The sequence below is a fragment of the Patagioenas fasciata genome, chromosome 2 (assembly GCF_037038585.1).
Source record: "Patagioenas fasciata isolate bPatFas1 chromosome 2, bPatFas1.hap1, whole genome shotgun sequence".
Classification (NCBI taxonomy): Eukaryota; Metazoa; Chordata; class Aves; order Columbiformes; family Columbidae; genus Patagioenas; species Patagioenas fasciata.
In genome coordinates, this window is record NC_092521.1 from 121,598,440 (window position 1) to 121,609,066 (window position 10,627).

Consider the following 10,627-nt stretch of genomic DNA (forward strand, 5'->3'; position numbering starts at 1 on the left):
TGGGTGGTTGACTGAACATATTAAGAATGTGTTCATTCACCAAACACACAACAAGCAATTCTGCAAAAATCAACAAGATGATCAGGATTCGTGAACATTCCCATCAATGCTGACAGGTTTCTGAGTATTCAAGAACAGTGATAAACGTGACTTTCTAGAAGTCCAAGAGAGATAAATTTAGTTACTTTACTGACAGCAGTATTTATATACCCATTTATTTGTTTTTACTCTTTGGCCAGAACTCGTCTGAATTTTCAGTAAAGCAGGATTTGGTTGAAGTGGTCAAATGACAGAGGAAAATGAGTACATGAGGAAACTGGTGTTGTTTTGTTACAACAACAAATTGAAAAGCACACCTCTGACTTTGCAGTCAGTCTTTGGAAATTGCAACATTCAAGGGACAAGACAAACCAGTCTCATCACCACATTTTAGAACAGCCATTGCTTTCTGTTCAGTGAAAGAAACAGATGAGAGAAAGCTTTCTTTCTCTTTGGTACATTATTAATAATTATTAAGATCACTGCTACCACAGTAATGCTTGTGACCCCAGTTGCATTATGATATATTAGTAACTCTTTTAGTTTCTTGTGCATTCCCTAGACAGCCACATTGTCAGGGCTGCTATATGTATGTAACCCCCATTGGCTTCAAGGAGTGTGCAGAGCAGCTGGCAAGGCCACCGTGGCATGGCCAGCAGAGAGCCAGCGCCTCAGTATGGTTCCAGTGCTGCAGGTGGGTCATGGGTGTGGACCCTGTGTGCTTTGCAAGGCCCTTTTGAAATCCATAAAAGAATCTGCAAAGGTATATGTCCATGTAGAACAGATTCTGCCTAGCAAAACCTCCTGCAAACCACTGTTTAAAAATACCCTTGCCCCTGCCTTGCCTTTGGTAACATAAATAAGGAACACCCTGTATGGGTAACCATCTCGAATGTTGTATGTCCATACTACTGAACGTTTGTCCTCTTTATTCACAGTTTTCTTTACTGTAACTTTTACTTGTGTGAGCTGTGAAAGAGTACATCACGTATAGTAATACATGACAATAAAACATAAGCTATATATGGTGTCAAACTGATACATAGTCTACTACAGAATATTTCATACTGGTTTATGGTACATCTGCCATGTTTATATCACACATAGAGTTATAATATATAGAGAGGTTACTACCTATATGTGCATGCTACATGCAACTATATATAATGCAGAAATATATTATAACATTAATAGAAATATGATGTGATCTAAACTTAGGAGAAATAATTTATCTTTGGTGTCTGTTGATATGAAAACAGTTCTGTAAGTGTGGCAGAAGAGGGGTGAGTTATTTCAGCCTGTTTCCATGTTTGCAGGCCTTTACAGGCCTGCCAATACAAAAGTTGCTTTTCCCATCAGTTCTGGAGCCAGATCCGTGAGGAATAAAACCCCTTGCAGTATCAGAAGGGATCCCAGGTGAAAAAGCTGAGATTTTGCAGTGTTTTTTTCTCTTTTTTCTAAAACTGGTGATTCATTCTGTTCAGTTTTTTTGTCTCGCTGTTATGTAAATAAACATCTCCTTTTTAATGAACCAAACCTATAGGATTGCATATAAAAACAAGGGGTTTGGCTGCGTAACTTTAAGGTTTTACTGCCTTTTAGCATTTTGAAGCTATTTGTTGCTTACAGTGATGGTAGCGTGTAAACTCCTTTCCCGTGTGTGTTCAGCATAAAGCAATTCATCTTACAGCTTTCCACGTCACTTCACTTTGCTGCCCTCCAGGTGACTTGCACTCTGCACACCAGGCAGCGGTGGTACTGTCAACCAAACCTATGTGCTTTTTGGGAGCAATAATGGTCAGACAGAGGCTGAGGGCCTTCAGGCTACACATTGCAGTCAACATGTGCAATGTGATAGTGGAGCCGCATCTGACATGCACAAGGCAATCTGATGGAGGAAGGACGCCTTTGATGAGTCACTTCATGGTGTTGGTGGGTTTGGAGATGCTTCCTTGGTGTATATAGAAACTGGCAGGGGACTCAAGGCCAAAAAAGCATGTCAGAGATTCTTCTTTAATACACTGAAAATGTGTGGTGTAATCATACTCTGCACAACATAAGAGCAGCCCTGTAATCTGCGTGCTCTGCAACCTTTATCAGGATGGGCTGGCGTGGGCAGACTGCTCACTCTGGGGTTTTCCAAGCATCACATCTCCTGCAGGGCTGCATGGAGTTAAGCTGAGAGAGGCTCTGGTGGCTGGGAGAATATAGTGCCAGCTTCCCTATCTGTGCTTCCTCACCTTTCCCTTCACAGTTAGGGACGGAGGGTTAAAGGAAGGGAGATCAGAGGCTGCAGATCAGGCAGTGAGCTATGTCGGTATTCCTTTCTGGCTGCTGAAAGGAATGATCCTTAGTCTTTCAGTTAATTTGAAGGGGCCACATCTGGAAGTGTTTTACATAGCATCAGTCTCTGTGGCAATGTGCCTGAGTAAGCACCTCAAGATTTAGCCAATACAGAATGTGCCCTGCAAAGCTCATTAAGAGCCTAATCACTCTCCTCTGGGTCAAATTCAAGTGGCTATTAAAATCAATGCATTTATTTGCCAGGAAAGGTGCTAAAGAGGTCATAAGATGTGTATGAAATGTGTCCTGGAAAAATGGCATTGTGGTAATAGTACGAGAAAGAGCCCAAGCTGGCTTAGATGCACCCTAACCCTGTGCTGTTATTAGATGTGGGGATTTCTGTGCTTGGGAAGAGGGAACGGGAAGGGTGTCAGCTAGAGGAATGATGAAAATATCTCACAGTCAAGTGACAAGAAGCCTGTGGCACATCAAATAGCAGAGGAGGACTATGCAGATAACAGCTGGCTGACAGGGAAACCATTTCCTCTGATTGGAGACTGTCTCCAAGGAACATGGACCGACTCTTTGCTTACTGACCTTGAAAATGGAAATAATTCAGACAGCTTTCTCTCATTTGCAGTAGTTTTAAGCATATTTGTTTCTATGAAGTTAATTTAAATGCAAGTTGCAGTGACATCATGGGGAAAGGATCATTACTCATTTATCAGTATGTCTGTTTTGTTACATATGACAGAGCTGCTTAAAAAAATGTTTTTTACGTGTGCCTTTGCCTTGCATAAAATACAATGAAAGGGGCTGAGGACAGAACTGAGATTGTGAGGAACAGGGGGAGGAACCATCCTCTGGCAAACATCATCCAATGCCTGATGGCTGGGGATATGCTGGGAGCCAGGAGGGATGGATGCATTTCATGAGGAGGATTCAGTTGCAAGAGAATAAGAGGACATTCTTGCTTGGCACTCTGCCATTGCATGGAAACACACGTGATGCAAACACAAGTATCCGTTTCAACACACAGACATCTTCAACCTTCCTTCCCCCTTACTAACAAATCTTATGAAAGCAAACTCTTCCCAGAGCAAATCACTGTTTTCCCAAACAGTGAACTTCTCTGTTCCAAAGTCAACAAAGTCCTGCAGAAATTCTTGGGAAATCTCCAGGGATGTGTGAAAAAAAGCCAATAATTTGTTGTCTATCATGGCATGATTTCAGGCCCCAAGGAGGCTAGTAGGAGCTGAGAGTGCTCCATATCTCAGCAAGTCAGAGCTCCTCTGCAGATTTCCTCAACATCATAGAGCTGGGTCATTTTAATTTACTGGCTTATTCTTTTTGCTTTCATTTCAGTGCCAGCTATCACTGCAGGAGGAAGGCAAGGTGACTGGAACATCCGGTTTGGTTTATTAAACTGAACTGCTCTCCTTCTCTGATGGTGAGGTCACCTTGCAGGTACCAGAGGGCTGGAACAGGCACATACTGCTGACTAGCTGCTGGCTCTGCAGGTTTACATTCTAATTTCTCCCATGGTAATTTGCTTGGTTGTTATCTCAAGCAGGATTTGCAGATCCACCAGCTAGGTCCTGATACTAGATCAGCTGCAATGCAGAGGCTGAACCACCTTTAGCCACCTTTCTTCTGAAATCTCAAAGAAGCTGAGCATGGAGCACACAGCCAGTACGGTGGCCCGGCTCCATTTCTTGATAAGTGTCTTCACTGAAATTGCTTGTCACCAAAAAACTCTAGGCCTGGCTTATGTTAACATCAGGATAGTAGATTTAGTGATCTAGATACATTAGATTTTACATCCACTTGGTTAGCTTATTATGCAGAGAGAAATTAAGCTGACCATGGCTATGGACTTGCTTCTTTTCTGCTCCCATCCTACACTCCACTTGTAGCTCTATTTCCAGGTCTAACTCCCTGGGTTTTTTTTTTGCATGGAGTTTCCTGTTCTGATTTTGTTGCACAACATTGATATCAGCGTGATACCCCCAAAGCATCCTCATTTGGGTGGTTTATCTTGGCAATCAGTTGCCCAGAGGTAGAAGGTGCCAGGACCTGAGAATGGGCTCCAGCATCAGAGAGTTAAGGGAAGAGGAGCTTTGGGAGAGCCACTGTAAGTGAGGAGCACCCACAAATCAGGTCTCTTCTTCTGTTCCTGGCACAATTGAGAGAGAGGAAGCAAGTTGCAGTTTAGCTATATTTGCCACAGCTGTGCACCAAGCAAGGCTAGAGGAGGGAAGGTGAAACCAGTTTTGGGAAATGGCAGATTAGCCGCTTAGTGTGATGGCAGCAAAAAGTGGCCTCTCTGAGGCCAGTCACGGCCTGCGCCAGACGTCGGCGTCTCTTCTCCACCACCCCCTGGCAGGTTGCCAGCAAACAAGGCTGGGGAAGAAGCGGGGAGGGTATTCACACTGCTGTAGGGAAGGAGGTGTATAAATAGTGCGGGTTTGGAAGGCCAGGTGTGTCCGTCCAATTCTAGCCAAGCATAACAGGAGACAGACAGGAGTGCATGTTCCTCTCCAGACTCAGTTCCTGAAATTCATTTCCTCCTATGTGTTTCTGTTATTACGGGTGGGTGGATTAGGGAGGAAGGAAGGAAGAAAAGAAAGCAAAAATCTTTGTTTTATTCTTGGATCTCACACCCCTGAGCCTTTATTTGTTTGCTTTGTACCTGTGTATGTGTTATGGCTGAGCAGCTCTAATCCCTTGCTTCTGCTGGGAGGGGAGTTTTATTCCACTGTCTCCCACTCCTCTTCCTCAGACTGTCTATCCCTGCTGCTGGTTGCACAAGCTCCTCCATCCCCCAGTCCCAGCATAACTGAACCTTTCACTGAACTAAAAAAGCTCACTTACTTGGCAGAAACCTTCTTTTGCTGGGTTAGTGAATTGAACTGGTACAGAATTAGTTCAAACAGGCATGGAGGAGAGAGAGTGTAGATGCTTGCAGCAAGAAGGGGGTAAAGTATTGAAGGACACAGACTTTTTCTTCTTTGGCTTTGGTGACCTGCTATAATGGTTCCCACTCCTGTGTGTAATTTAATCACCAGCTGATATCTTGGAACACAGTCACTTCGCACGCTCTCTGGAGGCACCTTCATTTCAAACATCACTCCTTCAGCCCGGAATAAAGCTCCAGCTCCCATGTACTTCCAGCTTTCTACTGCAAAGCTGGCCTCAAATTGAACTTCCCGACAGAGCATATCTAGCCAGTGCTGTGGTCACATTTATGGTCATTCCTTCTGCCAATATGTTTTATGGCATGCTAGGCTGTTATGATGAACCCTTTGAAAAACAAGAACGTGCCAACAGTAGTGAGGTGTAGGTTGGTCTCTTCTCCTAGGTGACAGGCATTGGAATGAGATGAGGTAGCCTGTCAAGTTGCACTAGGGAAGGTTTAGATTGGATATTAGGAAAAAATTATTTAAGGAAGGGATTATCAGGCACTGGAAAAGGCTACCAGGGAAGTGGTTGAGTCATAGTCCCTGGAGATGTTTAAAGGATGGGTAGATGAGATTCTTAGGCACATGGTTTAGAGGTGGACTTGGCAGTGTTAATGGTTAGACTCAATGATCTTCAAGGTCTTTTCCAATCAAAATGATTCTATGATTGTAGGTTTTCACTTTTATCCTGGAGGCAGACTCAGATATCACAGGTGCTCTCTCTGACTGCCTGGTCCTTCAGCACAAAACTAGTGCTGGTGTTCTCTGACTCCTGGGAAAACACAGATGATGTCAGAGAGCCTGGCAGCTAAACAGCCTGGTGGGGAGCATCATTTTGCTTACAATGACCAGGTAACTGGTTTCTTGTGAGCATGGAGCAGGTGAGCTACCCTGTTTCTGCACTTGCCTCTGGATGCAGGGAACATGTGCCTGTGACCACTGGGGACAGGAGGGGAGGGATGGAGTGATGTGTTGCCAGAGAGACTGAAGAAACAAATGTCTATCCCAGTCATTGTGGCTTTGCTGCCCAGCGTTTGCATCGCATATACAACCACCTTCCCAGCCATGGGGTGCCCCAGTACCTGGTTCACCCTAGAGATACCTGGCATCACCCTGCTGCATGTGAAAGCACAAGCCCAGAGCAATGTTCCCCCAACCACATAGCCCAGGCCAGTCCCAGCTGCTCACCATCAGCTGTGGCTGACCATGGTCTCCTCCACCCCATAAGCATCTGCCTTTTGGTGATGGGGGCTGTCCACACTGGTTGAAACCCTGCCTCCCCACCAGCCAAAGGCACATTTTCAGGCTCGCTGCCACTTGACTTGTTCTCCTTCCTCTGCTCTCTCTTTCCTCCAACTTTCTGAAATAGGAGCATTATTTGAAAAATGGGTGACGCAGAAGGAGGCCGTGTGGCCCCGGGAATGCAGTGTCAAGCAGAACAAAATAATCGCCCAAGGAGATGTTTCTGAAAGACTTTGAAAGAAACTGGAGCACACGTGTTCCTCTTCTCCCTCTGTTTTTGTCGTGTCTCTGTAATACGGCGGACATTTTCTGCACTGCTCGGCAGGGCTGACAGCGTGTTGTCAGGACGGGGCTGTGTCCTAAATAGAAACTCTGCAGGTTCGGAAAGTTCCCTTCCTCTAATTGGAACCGACTTGCAGAGGTGAAGAAAAGCAGCAAAATTGTTTTAAGCTATGAGCAATTATAACAACCCTTACAGTGCCAGTGACACTAAGAAGATTTGTACTGGATTATACCTAACGTTAACATGATCTAATGCCGCATGAATATCACAGCTCGCAGCAGGCCCAGCTCTCGGAGTTGGGTTCCTTGTTCTTCAAAGTCATCCAGGGTTTGGGGAAGGAGGGGAATGAAACCATGCGGGGAGAGTTTCAGTGCAATGTCATGTCTCATTTAAACATAACAAATAGGCAGTGTTAAAGTAACAGTGGAAGGCAAGATGGATTTTAAGGGGAGCCAGCCAGCCTCCTGCTATTTGGCACTCACCCAACTGGGTAGAGAGGTACTGCAGAGGTCTCACAGTGAGGTGACATGACGGTGACACATCAGCCACGGTGCCAGGGCACACCAGGTGACAAAATTGCAAATCCCTCTCCTAATTCCGGACTTGTCTGAGCTTGTCTGAGATGGCTTTTTGAAGAGTTATAAATAATCTTTTCTTTTATAATGGCATGGAGAGACTTCCACTGGTATGGCAGAGGAAAAAGGGAATTAAATTGGGGCATGCCCTCACATGCAGAGCTTTCAGCAATGCCAAGCTCTGGAGGGCCAGGATGGTAGGGCTCTATACAGCTAGGTGATGAGAAGCTTGAATAGGGAAGGAGAAGAAGGGACAGTGTGAGAGCTGAGTCTACGGGTTGGTGCCTTGGAGAACACTATTACTGACTTATTATAGGTCTTGCAGGGAGTTGTTAATTCTCTCTGTAGGTCAGTTCCTCAATGAGCTGAATTAAAGGAATAATATTTTGCTTGGTGGGAAGGGATGAAGAGAAACCTGCGACAGTGTGAGGCACTCAAACCATAGGGTGATTGGGGATGGCAAAGATGGAAGGCAGGTAGAGGGGAAAGGAAGTCCCTGAGTGAAAAGAGACACATACTGACCTTGAAGGTTTTTCTTCTCATCTTGGATCTTGCTAGTGAAATCAGCAAAGCCAATGGAAGTTCTCTGATGGCTTAAAATTCAGGTATGGCTGAAGGTCACAAAGTACAGATTGTGCTTGGGAACTACTCAAGATTTGGCTTGGAGCAGTTAGAGAGAACCTGATCAAATGGGTGCAATTTTTTTTCTCAGCCTAGATTTAGTGTGTGATGAAGGGAATTAAAGGAGATGAAAATGGCTTTATATCCAAAATGGGACGCCCCTCCCTTCTAGTGCTAGTGAGCTCTGCAGTGCTGAGCTGTGCAGGAGAGGTGAGGAATGAGGCAAGAGGTCTAAATTACATTGCTGTACATACTGCCTTTAAATTTGGTCCTGACAGTAGGCTAGGTCAGCCATGCTTCTTACTAGTAGCATAATTTGACCAATGAATGGAAAAATTTCATATTGGGCCCTTAGGGGATTTTATACCACTATTATTTTCTTTTGGCAGAGACGTGTATACCTATGCAATATTTACTGTAATCCATCCCACTGAAATCCATCCAGGGAGTGAGTTCAGACCCCGAAACAGGATATGACAAAAATCAGGAAACCCACACCAAGGAGTGTGTCCCACATTGTCTGATGCCTCTCCATTGTCTTACAACCCATCTCATCACAAGCCCCATGCACTGTATCAATCCCAGTTAAGCACTCTTCTGAAAGCTGAAAAGCACTGTTGTTATGCCAAAGTGTCAAAAAACTATGAGCTAAAATAAGTACCCACAGGAAGATGAACTTAATTTAAAAAGGAATGTCTGACAGAGTAGCAGAAGCATCATAAATCAGACAGAAGGTTGGAGATTTGGGCCTTTGAGCTCCGCAGTTGTGAAAGACAACAATGTATTTTTTAAAATGGGAACTGAGATCTCCCATGATGAGGTGTTTCTAGGAGCAAATATTGTGGGGAACACTGTGGCATCATGAGAGCAAACAGTGTTTTAAGTGTATTTCAAAAGGAGATTATGCAACTCCCAGAAGAATAAGGTTATATTACATAGAAAAGGTTAACAAAGAATCATAGGTGATTCTGCACTTCTCACAACTTCACCAAAAAAAAAAAAAAAAAAAAAAGTCTGAAGTATTTTGGTCAAGAGAGGCAAACAATTTATACTGATTGCCAGAAGTGTTGTGGAAGTTGCAGGCTGGGTGCTTCATGCTTTCATTCCCCTCCATCATTAGCCTCCCGGCTGGAATTTCATCTTTTGCAGTGCAGTGTGCAGCACTTCAGGAATCAGGAAAAGAACCATTATGGAGAGGAGACAAAGGAGGGAGGGGAGTCATGGGGCTGAGGAAAACCGTGGGAGATGAAATCTGCTGGAAGAAGGGCCACCAGCTCCCCGGTGTTGGAATTAATTTGACGCACTGTGAAGTTTCTCAGAACTAGTGCTAATATCTTGGGCTTGCACTACTTAGGCAGCAATTATCACCTATAAGATAGGTGCTAATGTAGATTTTTCACGTTCAGAGGACCAGCTACTAAGCTGGTACAAATGAGTCTACCTCTGTGGACTGCACTAGAGCTAAGCTGGTTCATGCCACGTGAAAATGCTCCCCAAAATTTTTAAGGCTCCAATTAATCTTAACATCTAAAAATAAAGAGAAGTAAGAGTGCACATTGATCCCTTACAGGAAATTTAAATTTGGAGATGCCTGAAATTCCACCTGAGAAATGATTGAGCTGTGAGAGGCCAGCAGCATGCAGCATCACACACTGGTCATTTTAGAATAATTGCAAGAGAAGTATTTCTGGAAAGGAACTAATAGAAAATTACAGTGACCTGGCAGAATACAGCAGCTGCTTTTCAGCCTGTGCCATTCCATCTTGGCAGGATACAGTTTTCCTTCATTCTGTAAAATACTCAGATTGATACGATACAGCTTTTTAAAATGGGGTCCTAAGGAGAAGATCTACTAATGTCTAAGGGAAAAAAATATACCAACCTGTGATTTTAAAGAGTCAGGGACTTTTTTGTGTGGGTATACAGAGCTGACAGGTCAAAGTGCTGCCTTCCTGTAGCTCTAGTACAGCACACATTTCCCCAGTAACACATAGGCTGTTAGTTGAACTTCATAGCAAAGAATCAATAACGTCAAGGCAATTTCCTTAACGTGCCATCTGTAAGAGATTATGGAAGGGAGGTGGGAGAAAGGTTTTCCTTAGTGGCTAATGCTTTACTAAAGTTCAAATGAGGCAATATATAGTAAAATAAATTCAATCTATATTTTCTCTTCTTTCAATTTTAGTGGAAGCTAAATGAAATGGAACTGTGTTGATTCTACCTGGTTCAATATATCTTTGCTTTCTAATAACCAAGGTCATTTTTACCTTCACTGAAAGAGAAGCCTAATATAAAATACTCACCCAGACTGAACAAACACATATTCGCACCTTTTTAAAAGCCAGGTAGATGACTGATATATTACGTAATTCATTTCATGGCACACTGCTGAATGTTTTTTTATAGATAATGTTTAACCTTGCCAATTTTGCTCTGAGATAATCACTCCTTTGAGGATAAAATCTCACATTTAACATTAGAAGAAAAAAGAACCTCTACCCGCCAAAATCTGCAGTAGACAACAAGTAACGGGGAAGTTACTTAGCCAGAAAGATAATGATTAGAGCAGTTTTCACTACTGACTCCATTATTAGCCAGTGGTTGTTATAATATTAATCAGAAAT